This window comes from Asparagus officinalis, chromosome 7 (assembly GCF_001876935.1).
Source record: "Asparagus officinalis chromosome 7, Aspof.V1, whole genome shotgun sequence".
NCBI classification, from domain to species: domain Eukaryota; kingdom Viridiplantae; phylum Streptophyta; class Magnoliopsida; order Asparagales; family Asparagaceae; genus Asparagus; species Asparagus officinalis.
Window position 1 is genome coordinate 99,422,162 of NC_033800.1, and position 11,472 is coordinate 99,433,633.

Genomic DNA, 11,472 nt, shown 5'->3' on the forward strand with positions numbered 1-11,472 from the left:
CGTCCGTCATCCGGTTCTGTCCGTGATTTGATTGACTTAGACTCTGATTTGGTTGATCTGATTTGGCAGTAAATCCGGATCCCGATTAGGCAGTAAATCTGCTTCTGAGTTGGAGTCCGAAACCGATCTTGATTCCTGGAGGTGGCTCGGCCTTGGCCGAGCCACCTTGAGGTGGCTCGGCTTGGGCCGAGCCACCTGAAGTTGGCTCGGCTTCGGCCGAGCCCCTCTAGGTGGTGGTTTTGGTGTTTTCCGCCTTTGGTTCTGTCCGTGATTTGATTAACTTAGTCTTTGATTTGGTTGATCTGATTTGGCAGTAAATCCGGATCCCGATTAGGCAGTAAATCTGCTTCTGAGTTGGAGTCCGAAACCGATCTTGATTCGATCGTCATTCGTCCGAGTATGCCTTTGGTTGGATGACTCGTTGACTTCTTAATTCGTTAGCTTGATTCTGCACGCGAATGGATGTATTCCGTTGCTTGCGTGCGATTCGTCGATCTCGTCGCCTCGTTGGTTTGTCGGTTCGTGCCGAGCTGAGCTAAGGGACCTATAAGCAATTTTATATGCCTACAGCTAGCTAGAACTATACGTATCTACCCACCACCAAAATTACTGTTACTATCATACGTCTGGGTACTATTCATAAGTACTTTTACTAGTCATAAACAATGTTATTATTCATACGCACAGATACTATTACTATTACTATTTCATACGCACATGCACTATTCATAAGTACAGTTACTATCTATACGTACTGTACTATTCATAAGTACTAATACTATTCATAAAGATTGTTACTATTCATATATACAGATACTATTATCATTACTATTCATACGTATAGGTACTATTCATAAGTATTGTTACTATTTTATACGTATGGTACTGTTCACGAGTACACTACTTATGTTCTTCTTTTGTTTGAGGTGTTTTCTCTTGCACGTTAAATCGTGAACACGGGGTTCAAGCTGTATGACGATACACACGCAACCAAGGGTGTACATGAATAGAGTTGTGATACATACATGGACATTTCGAAAAGGATTATCACAAGTATTATTTCGATCGCGTATGGATAATAATTAATTAAAACCGCATAGATATACATGTATGGATATCGTTGATGAACACCGCTCAGTACAGTAAAACCCTAAAATTTTAAATATTATGTGACAAATAATAATAAATATGTTATATGATAAAAAATAACATATTTTGATGTTTGAGTATGATAGAAATTGATTTGAGATTAATTCAATGTATATTTGTGAATATATGAGTGTAAATGCACAAAACATGCATGAAGAAAAATCTGGGAAAAATGACTAGTTAAGAGTTTATATGTTTTCACACCAATGCAATTTGAATCTAGAAAAACTCAAAAGAAAAAAGTTGTAGGTATCTTCAATAGTTTTCCAACAAGTCTTAGATCATCTTATTCCGAAGTCGGATGAGAAATTTACGATGAAAATACCAAACCCTAGCCTGCGTGCAGGCCAAACTTCTATCCGGTCGACCGCCGACATGATGCCGGTTGACCGCTGGGCGTGTAGACGTCAGGTTTGTCTCTGTTTCGGGTCGGTTTTGTTTATACCGAACCCAGGAGTATACCTTAGTATATATACTCGTTTTAAAGCTCTTTTAACTCTCTTTCACGTGAGATTAACACCAGCCACCTTCCTCCCCAAACCTTAACCCTAATTGTGAGTTTTTGGGAGAGATCTCGGGATGTTTGTCGAAGGAAAGACTAGGAATTATGATGTTTGGTAGAGGAGAAGTCTTGTGCACGTGTCTAGGAGTTCAACACGATGTTTCATGTAAGATCATCTGCATCCAAACCTTACCCATAGTTTAAAACATGGTTTTATGAAGTAATATGTTTAATATGATGCTTAGATCTTAATCTAATGTGAAAAAGATTAGATTTTTGTTGTTAGATCTTAAACAAATGTTAGATCTACATGATTTTCTCGCGGTTTATGATTGTTTTATGATCATGATCATCAGGGTTCTTCAAAATTTCATTTTTAACTTGTTAATCATGTTCTAATCATGTTTAAACCGTAAATTGATATTTAATTGAGTTTACATGTGGATTAAAGATGAGAAAACCTTAGGTTTGTATACCTAAGTATTAAAAACATGATTAAACGAATGCATATCTTTTCTAAGTTGATTGGCAATCATGCTTATATTTATTATGTTAAATGTTCATGTTTTAAATTGAAGAATTTGGTTAATTAGGTTGAAAAACCGTAATTAGATTAACACAAGAGTTTGAATTATGTTAAAGATAATTTATGTAAGTAATTATCAAAGTTTAAGTGTCGTTATATGTTTTGTAATAAGAAAGTTTTATTTTTGAACAAGTTACGATATCGCAAATCAACAAAACCTTAAAACCTAAGAAAAACAGATTTTTCTCTGGTCGGTCGACCGGCGCCCTATAGGCGGTGACCGACAAACATCTGTTTGTGCACTTTGTGCACGTTCCTGGTCTGGTCGACCTGCGCCTTTGGGATGGTCGATCAGTCTGCCTCTTTTGAGTTCCTGAGTATTGGTTGCTTACATTTTGGATATGATCGCTGGGTGTGAGCCGCATGATGACACACATACAGCCTTGAGTAAGCACATATAGTGTCGTAGCACACATATGAGTACCCCGAAGGGGATTATGACAACTGTTGTCTGATTAGCTTGAATAGACACACACACACACACACACACACACACACACACACACACACACATATGTATTTGTAATATTTTGTTTGTTGATTATTCTACACATGAGGTGATTGTGAACACGAGTTTTGGATCCGCACATCGAGTCGTGTACGAATGTTGGAACATACATTTTGTTTAAGTGTACACGAGTAGCTGAGATGCTTATCACATGTTAAGTTGATAAATGTTGAAATAACATATGATAACATATAGTTCATCAATTGTGGATGCTTAGTGTGGTTGTTTGTCCCGTAATGAGATTTTAGCTGTACTACACTAGAAGTATTTGGTTGTTTTCCCCGTAATGAGACCTCGACGGTACCAATACTCGAAGATGATTGATGGTTTCCGGGTGGGGCTGATATGTCGACACTCCGTTATATGGTCGTCTAGATGCATAACCAGAATAGGGAGATAAAACCTATTGTCACAGAATGATTGAGTAAGGATGATAAATCCACATGTGAATGTGAGAACCTTATAAGAGTATCGTTATTATACGTAGCCGGAATAGGGAGATAAAACCTATTACCATAGAACGATTGTGTAAAAGCCTTACAAGAGTATCGTTATGAGATGAGATTTATATACAATTGTAGTGCATTTCCATGTAGTTTACCCAAGAGTAGGGTACACATTTGATACATGACGCACATGATATAGTTCATGGTAATAATTAAGCTGGATGATATTTTCTTATAATTGCTCCAACTACTTTCTTATAATTGCACCAACTACCCGAGAGTAGATTGAGACGAGACATTGATTCCTTATGGTTGAGGTTTCGAGTATTTTCTTTTATGTGCTATTTTTATTCATAGATTGGAATTAGTACTTTAGTTATCCATAATGTGAGACATAGTATATACATGAGGGTTTCCTTGTTTGGATTATTTCGCTCGACGTACCAGTCTCATGTTGTGGGGTTTTAATTATTAATTTCCTTTAGACTGTTTAACTTTAGTTTGGTATTAATGTTTAGATATCTATAATTTGAGACAATGGTATATACATGAGGGTTTTCTTGTTTGGATTATTTCGCTCGACGTACTACGTCTCATGTTGTAGATTTCTAAATGTTAATTCCACTTAGATACATGGAAAATGAATCTAGGTCGACTATGCTTAATAGATAGAACCTCCACTCCATCTAGTAAACCTTCTCTTGGGGGCGGATGGAGATGATCTTGATGTAGCGTGCTGATGCTCTTTTTGTGGTTCTTTTTATTGTTTTTTTTCTTTCAGGCGATACAGAGATACGGAGAGCCGCAAGATGACGAAGTTCTTACATAGTCACCGTCACATGAGTATTAGTAGAGGCTCCACAGTAGATTTTATGTTTTATTCAGACATTAGAATTTTATTTTTATATTATAGAGGCAGTGTGCCTTAGTTACATTTCCAGTTGATTCATGTCAAGATATTTTACGTTATTTCAGAGATTAGGTGTATGCAGTTTTATTCATTTGAGATATAGTTTCACTTATGAGATTTATCCTTCTATATCATGTGTATTGTATTTATTTCCCTTATTTTACCTGTTTTGTACCTACACTTCTTTTTTTATTCCACTATAGGATATTAATATGATTGGTGAAACGTGTTATTACATAGTGTGGGTGCATGGCAGGTTTGACATCTCTGGGTTCACGCTGGACTGCAGCCATGTGTGAAAACAGGAACGTCACAGTTGGTATCAAAGCTCTAGTTCTAGCATCCATAGGATCATTCGTGTGTCATATTGTAGAGCTAGGATAGAGATTCCTAGGATTTATGTATAGAGTCCGATAGGAATTCCTAGAATGAGTGAGGATGTTAAATACGTATATTCAAAAATTACGAATTTTTTTATGACTATCTTACTTTGATTGAAAAGTATTTGTGTGAATATTATATGATATGTTATGTTATGTATATATGTTTGCAATCTTATTTATTGTGTCTAATAAGCTCTCTTCCTAATAACATAAAGGTCGGGATGAGGATGTGGTTGAGGTAAAACTTGTACCCAGAGAGCTGGGTAATCTGAACCAGAGCCCGAGTCGTAGTAGGCTCTATAGTATCTGATCGACTTGGTAATGCCGATTGTAGAAGCAGAGACTAGCAACATCCAAGGAGCGAGTAATGAGCCAGATTATACTTTCTCAAATTCCATCACTAGTCGTACCAGTCGTGCCTATTGAAGAGGTAATACCAATGATTACATCATCACCAGAACCAGCTGTGGATAGAGCCGTAGAGCAGGAGGCTTAGCTCTATAAAATGAGAAAGATATCAGACACTTAGAGCATCGTAGTTTAGAGCACACCGAATTTATGTGCAACCTATAGATAGAAGAAACACGTGAACTTTTTGTAATGTCAACTCAGTTCCAAAGTAGAAATTAGATGTATTCAGCATAGAGGAAGCACCAGAAGATGGCATCGACATCAGATTTATCATCAGAGCAGCGAATATTACTTATTTGGGAGAATTTAGTTTACTTCTTTGACAAGCAGATAGAGCTAGTCTGATAAAAGCAGGGAGATATGCCTGTAGCTAATTATAGAGTCATGATCAGTGTGGTGATAATGGCAAGGGCAAAAGACCTATTACGAGATCTAGAGAAACCCAACAGCGGGTTAAGGATTTTAACCGCCAGTGACAAAGACAGTATAAGACATGTCATAATTGTAACAAGATTGAACAAAGAGCGAATGATGGTCGCGGTACACCAGTAGGAGGCTAGCATGACAGAGGTCAGGGTCAGCAGTCTCAGGGTCACGATTATAGCCAGCAACGTGGGATAGAGTCACTACCTATTATTCCAAAGATTGAGGGGCTAGTAGGCTAGATTTGCGATATCCAAGAGATTCCTGAGGGACAGATGGTCCCATATATATACCGCCATCGGCAGCACAGCAATCGCCAACCACCGGTAGAGTTTATATGGTCGTACTACGTGATCATGGTACGAACGGAGTTTTCTTCGTGATTTCCTTTCCAGCTCAGACCCTGTTTGATTCAGGAATTTCACATTCTTTTATCTTTCGTGCCTTAATAGATAGGCTTCAGCTTGTAGCACATCCCTTAGACATTCCATTGTCAGTCTCTACTCCTCTAGGGGAGGTGTCCTTATTAGAGAGTATCTATAAGAGATGTGTCATCAGACTAGATGAGTCTGAGTCCATCATCGAGTTGATCATATTACAGAGGTAGGATTTCAACGTCATTCTCGATATGAATTGGCTATCATCATACCCTATCAGTATCGACTGTTTAGCTAAAATAGTCAGGTAGTGAACATTCATTGGGTATGTATAGATAGTAACAACCTCATAAGGTGGCCAGTATGCGAAATTATTTCTGGTATACATCGAGGAGGTGATGCTGAGGGATCGAAGTGCTGATTTATGCAAGACTAGAGTTGTCTTAGATTATCAGGATGTCTTTCAGGACATACCTAGATTTACCTCCAGTGAGAGAAGTTGAGTCATGCATCAGGTTGTAGTAGAGCACAGTACCGATATCCTGAGCACCCTATCATTTGTCACCTACTGAGATGAGTGAGCTACAGACTCAGCTAGACGAGTTGTTATCTCAGAGTTTTATTCATCAAAGTTTTTTTTCATAGCAGCACTGATCCTCTTTGTGGAGAAGAAGGATGGTAGCATGCGATTGTGTATTGATTATCATGAGTTGAACAAGGTCACTTCCCAGATCAAGTATCACCTATCAAGGATTTATGACTTGTTCGACCAGCTGTGGTGAGAGCAGTGTTTCTCGGAGATTGATCTTCGTTCTTGTTATTTTCAGTTATGAGTACGAGAAATGGATATTCCTAAAACCGCTTTTCTAACTCGATATGGTTATTTCAAATTTCTTGTCATACCATTTGGGCTAACCAATGCACCTGCGGTATTCATGATTTGGTAAACCAGGTTTTTCGTCTATATTTGGACCAGTTCATGGTCGTTTTATCAACGACATCCTTATCTATTCGCTATTAGAGGTAGAGCACGAGTAGCATTTTCGTTCGGCATTGCGGACATTGTAGGAGCATTAGTTATATGCTAAGTTTAGAAAATATGAGTTTCGACTATCCGAGGTTAGATTTTTTTAGGACAACGTTAGTATTGGTTATTCCGAGAAGTGATAAGACATTTGACGTCTACACAGATGTGTAGTTAGTGGGTCTAGGAGGTGTTGGATACAAATCCATAGAGTATTGGCTTATATTTCACGAAAGTTGAGGGCATCGTACCAAGTACACAATGCATCCAAGCATAACAAAAAAGTATAGGGATCTAAAAAGACATTTTTGGAGGAGCTTTTAGGATTTGTTCGGTAGCCAGTTATGGTATTCTAGTATTTTTCACCCGCAGATAGATGAACAAATGGAGAAAATTAATCAAGTGTTAGAGGACATGTCAAGGGTACGTACTATAGATTTTCAGGGATAATTAGGAGGACCATATTCCATCGATTGGGTTTACTTATTACATCAATTATCAAGAAATATTAGCATGGCACTGTATGAGACACGATACGGGAGGCCTTGTAGATCGTATAATTGTTGGGTAGAATCATATGACAGTGTTTTGCTTGGACCGAAAGATTATGAGACAAACTACAGAGGAGGTAGCAGAGATTCGAGAGTGCATTATTGCAGTGTATAGTCGTCTGAAGAAATTATGCAGATCGGAGGCGGCGATAGTTAGGGTTCCAGATGGGGAACTATGCCTTATTGAAATATCGCCAATGAAAAGAGTTTAGCAATTTGGTAGATGAGGATACTTTGCCCTAATGTATATTGGTCCGTTCATAATAGTTCAACGTTTTGGAGCCATTTCATATTGGCTAGATCTTCCAACATCGATGTCAAGTAGACACGATGTCTTTCATGTTTCGATGCTTAAGAAGTGTTTACGCGAAGAGGAGTAGCAGAAGGTGATTGATGTGCCAGAATTTGAGATTCAGACATATTTGACTATGATAGAGATTCATGTTTGCCTTCTTGCCAAGGAGGACGAGAAGCTTAGAAACAAAGTGATGCCGATAGTTAAGGTTTAATGGAACCGGAAGGGAGGTGAAAAGGTTTCTTGGGAGCGCGAAGAGGATATGCATCGCGACTACCCGAACCTGTTTGAACAGGTAAATTGATTTATTTATGTTTATTTATGATTATGATTTTTCTATATGGTCATATTTATATTTAACGCTAGAATGGGGGTATTGACACACATTCTAGACTATTAAGTATAGATATTGCTATTACACGATTGCGGAATTTTAGCGACGAAATTCTTCTATGGGGGAAGAATGTAAAACCCTAAAAATTTAAATATTATGTGATAAATAATAATAAATATATTATATAGTGAAAAATAATATATTTTGATGTTTAAGTATGATAGAAATTAATTTGAGATCAATTCAATGTATATTTGTGAATATATGAGTGCAAATGCACAAAACACGCACGAAGAGGAATCTGGAAAAAATGATCAGTTAAGAGTTTGCACATTTTTCATACTAATGCAATTTGAATCTGGAAACAATAAAAAAAGAAAAGTTGTAGGTATCTTCAATAGCTTTCCAAAAAATCTTAGATCACCTTATTTTGAGATGGGATGAGAAATTTACAACCAAAATACTGAACCCTAGCAGGCCAAACTTCTGTCTGGTCGACCGCTGACATGATGTCGGTCGACCGTTGGGCGTGCAGACGCCAGGTTTGTCTCTGTTTCGGGTCGGTTTTGTTTATACCGAACCCAGGAGTATACCTAAGTATATATACTTGTTTTAAAGTTCTTTTAACCCTCTTTCACGTGAGATTAACACCAGCCACCTTCCTCCTCAAATCCTAACACTAATTATGAGTTTTGGAAGAGATCTCGGGGTGTTTGTCGAAGGAAAGACTAGGAATTACAACGTTTGGCAGAGGAGAAGTCTTGTGCATGTGTCTAAGAGTTGAACATGATGTTTCAGGCTAGATCATCTGCATCCAAACCTTACCCATAGTTTAAAATATGGTTTTATGAAGTAATATGTTTAATATGATGCTTAGATCTTAATCTAATGTGAAAAAGATTAGATTTTTGTTGTTAAATCTTAAACAAATGTTAGATCTACATGGTTTTCTCATTGTTTATAATAGTTTTATGATCATGACCATCAGAGTTCTTCAAAATTTTGTTTTTAACTTGTTAATCATGTTCTAATCATGTTTAAACCCTAAATTGATATTTAATTGAGTTTACATATGGATTAAAGATGAGAAAACCCTAGGTTTGTATATCTAAGTGTTAAAAACATGATTAAATGAATGTTTATCTTTTCTAAGTTGATTGGCAATCATGCTTATGTTTATTATGTTAAAAGTTCATGCTTTAAATTGAAGAATTTAGTTAATTAGGTTGAAAAACCCTAATTAGATTAACACAAGAGTTTGAATTATGATTAAGATAATTTATGTAAGTAATTATCAAAGTTTAAGTGTCGTTATATGTTTTGTAATAAGAAAGTTTTGTTTTTGAACAAGTTACGATATTACAAATTGACAAAACCTAAAAACCTGAGAAAAACGGATTTTTCTCTGGTTGGTCGACCGGTGCCCTATAGGCGATCAACCGACAAACCTCTGTTTGTGCACTTTGTACACGTTCCTGGTTCGGTTGACCGGCACCTTTGGGGTGGTCAGCCGATCTTTCTCTTTTGAGTTTCCTGAGTGTTGGTTGCTTACATTTTGGATATGATCGCGGGGTGGGAGCCGCATGATGATACACGTACAGCCTTGAGTATGCATATATAGTGTCGTAGCATACATATGAGTACTCCAAAGGGGATTATGACAAGTGTTGTTCGATTAGCTTGAAATAATATATATATATATATATATATATATATATATATATATATATGTATGTATGTATTTGTAATATTTTGTTTGTTGATTATTCTACACATGGGTGATTGTGAACACGAGTTTCGGATTCGCACATCGAGACGTGCGCGAATGTTGGAACAAATGTTTTATTTAAGTCTACACGAATAGTTGAGATGCTTAACACATGTTAAGTTGATAAATGTTGGAATAACATTTGATAACATATAGTTCATCAGTTGTGGATGCTCAGTGTGGTTGTTTATTCCAAAATGAGACCTCGGCTGTACCAAACTAGGAGTATTTGGTTGTTTTCCTTGTAATGAGACCTCGACGGTACCAATACTTGAAGATTATTGGTGGTTTCTGGGTGGGGCTGATATGCCTACACTCCGTTGTACGATCATTTGGATGCATAATCGGAATAGAGAGATAAAACCTATTGCCGTAGAACGATTGAGTGAGGACAATAAATCCACATGTGAATGTGAGAACCTTACAAGAGTATCGTTATTATACGTAGCTAGAATAGAAAGATAAAACCTATTGCCGTAGAACGATTGAGTAAGAGCCTTACAAGAGTATTGTTATGAGATGAGATTTATATACAGTTGTAGTACATTTCCATATAGTTTACCCAAGAGTAGGGTACACATTTGATACATGACGCACATGATATAGTTCATGGTGATGATTGAGCTGGATGATATTTTCTCATAATTGCGCCAACTACACAAGGGTAGATTGAGATGAGACATTGATTCCTTATGGTTGAGGTTTTGAGTATTTTCTTTTATGTGCTGTTTTTATTCATAGGATTAGAATTAGTACTTAGTTATCCACAATGTGAGACATAGTATACACATGAGAGTTTCCATGTTTGGATTATTTCGCTCGACGTACCAGTCTCGTGTTGTGGGTTTCTAATTATTGATTTCATTTAGACTGTTTATCTTTAGTTGGTATTATCATTTAGATATATAAAATTTGAGACAATGGTATATACATGAGGGTTTCCTTGTTTGGATTATTTTACTCGACGTACTACATTTCGTGTTGTAGATTTCTAAATGTTAATTCTACTTAGATATAGGAAAAATAAATCTAGGTAGACTATGCTTAATAGATAGAGCCTCCACTCTATCTAGTAGCCCATCCCCTGGAGGTGGATGAAGGTGATCTTACTGTAGCGTGCTGACGCTTTTTTTGTAGTTTTTTGTTGTTTTTTCTTTCAAGTGGTACAGAGGTACAGAGAGCCACAAGATAACAGAGTTCTTTCATAGTCGCCCTCACATGAGTATTAGTAGAGGCTCCACAGTAGATTTTATGTTTTATTCAGATATTAGAGTTTCATTTTATATATTGTAGAGGCAGTGTGCCTTAGTTACATTTCCAGTTGATTCATGTTGAGATATTTTACATTATTTCAGAGATCAGGTGTATGCCGTTTTATTCATTTGAGACATGGTTTCACTTATGAGATTTATCCTTCTTTATCATATATATTGTATTTACTTCCCTTATTTTGTCTGTTTTGTACCTACATTTCTTTTTGATTCTACTAGAGGATATTACCGTGATTGATGAGACATGTTATTGCACAGTATTGGTGCATGGCAAGTTTGATATCTCTGGGTTCACCCTGGACTATATAGCCATGTGTGAAAACAGGGGCGTCACAAGTACTACTTGGGATAGTGCGTAGATATACGATTAGTACAGGTCATTGAGTCGGGTTTTTGGATTGCTTGATCTAATAGTCCGTCCCACACGTAGATGCGATGAGGTCTGTGAGCCGTATACCTAGGATGCCTTGATTTAGTAGTCCGTCCCGCACGTTGATGCGATGAGACTAATGAGCCGTGTACACTATTAGGATG